Source organism: Drosophila mojavensis, unplaced genomic scaffold (genome assembly GCF_018153725.1).
Source record: "Drosophila mojavensis isolate 15081-1352.22 unplaced genomic scaffold, ASM1815372v1 contig_81, whole genome shotgun sequence".
Taxonomy (NCBI): Eukaryota; Metazoa; Arthropoda; class Insecta; order Diptera; family Drosophilidae; genus Drosophila; species Drosophila mojavensis.
Genome location: NW_025318907.1, coordinates 4,256,135 through 4,258,350, shown reverse-complemented (window position 1 = coordinate 4,258,350; position 2,216 = coordinate 4,256,135).

Below are 2,216 nucleotides of genomic sequence, written 5' to 3'. Positions count from 1 at the left end.
CAGTTGCATAATGAGTCATATTATGCAGGTAAGTAAATGTTAATAAATGTTTCCCGGCCATAATATGTCAGCCAGAGAGAATGATGAATCCGACTTGGCTCAATATACAACTATAATCATATATGTATATGCATGCATATATAAGGCTCCTGTCCGCCACTCCTGATCAGGACTCCTCCACGATATTTGCATAAATTCACAAAGTAAATGAAATATTTTCTCGGCTTATTCGGCACTGCAGCAGCTGCTGCCAAAGTGCATTCTCCGTTCCAGTTGAAGGGATTGCTCTCCGACCATAATTCTCAATAAAATTTGTCTAGTCTGCAGCTTTGCATGCACATTTGGCCGAAACCTTAATGAAAGTTAGCAGCCGGAAAACTGCAATCTTAACGCCGGCGAGCTAAAAGCCAACGCCTGCCGAGCAGCCAGTCGAGCGAATGGCGCTGCTGCCCCCGCAATAAAGCCCCCATTGGCCAAAGAGGAAACGCGAAAAATCCTTTTATTTGCGTGTTTTTATTTTCGTCTGGCCGTCTATTTTAGCACTAGAAGCTGTTCCCTCTCTCAATATATATATATATATATATATATATATATATATATATACTTGTATATATATCGCGCCGCATGCTGCTCCCCATAAAAAAAAAACAAAACGAAAGTGACTTGGGCTGGCTTTGTCCAAAGCCAACGCCAAAGCTGAGGCAAAGGCAACAGCAAAAGCAACAACAACCCCACATAACTCCGGCCTGGAAATCAAAAGTCGCAGTTAAAGTGTCTAGAAAATTGTGAATGCATTAAATAAATGAAACACTTTGCAGACGAACTGACCCGGGTCCAGGGCCAAACAGGGGTTGCCACTCGACTGAATCCCGGACAATAATAAAGCGGAATGAAATTGAAATTGAAATTGCAATTTTTTATCTCGCTCAAATTAGAGAATTTTAAAAGGAATTTAAAGAGCTGTCCAACTGTTGAAACAAAGCATGAGTTGCCAAGGCGAGAATGCTTTGGTTCGATAAAATTAAAAAAAAAATAATTATTTTTATATAAATAGAGTAAGAGTTTTCAAACCGGGTGTGCCCGACTAGAGTATACCTCTTTTACTTTTCTTTTTCAGTGCACTCTGACGTATATAATACGTATATCTATATATATATACGTATACGTACGTTTATAATATTCTGCTGCACCCACTACTCATAACTACTCTAATTTGCCTTTTCCTCTCTGTCCAACAATTTTGTTTAAGAGCAGAGTAATTTTTTAAACTTTTCGTGACAAATTAAGTGTTTTCAGGGTTACGGCATTTCAATCAAGAGATCAATAAATAATAATCTTATTAAAATAGGTAAACTCTTTAGCCTCGAATTCAATCTTCGTATATAATTGCAGTTGGAATTATGGGCAAAGCTCGACAAATTCCAAATGTGTTCTAGTTTCTAATGATGAGCTGAGTCGATAGAGGGCTGGGTCAAATAGAGTTTGATTTTTTGCCTAAAATATATAGTCTCTCATAATATATAAGCACTATTCTCTCCACTGCTGTCCCCCACAGCTAACTCAACAGAATTGGAATATGAATAATTGTGAAACTGAAGCCAAAGTCGAGCTACCGAGTACAAAAGAAATGTAAGTTAACAAATATGAAAAGCTTTTCCAGTCTAAACATATTTCTGGCTTAAAGTCAACTTAAGCAAATGCCATATGCCAATATTTGAGAGAAGGATGCCCCCAGAACTTTCACCTTCGTCCTTTCATTCACGTCCATTAAGCAAATGAAGCAGAGCGAAACAGCCTCGTTCAATGGGGTTCATATGTTTGGGTTTCTATATATATATTTATTTTTTTCCCTCCTTGTAGACCGGCTCAGTCAAGAGTAAAAATTAAACAAAGCAATTGAAATGCCAGCTATTTTTTCTGCCTAATTTTTGCTCTCTCTCTCTCTCTCTCTCTCTCTCTCTCTCTCTCTCCTCTTCTGTATATTTGCAAAGCTTTTTGATTTATGAAGTGTAAAGAAATGTAAACGTGAAATTATTGCTTTTCCTTAAAGTCCTAGGCAGTGGCTCCATTGCTGAATGCATTTTAATTGCCTTGGCCAATTATGAAGTTTCGAGTGAACATAATAAAAATCAAAACCGAAAAACTGCAAAAACTAAAGCCAAAATGCTTGAGCTCTATGTAAGCTCCGCACGTAATTCAATTCCAGGCAATTCAAT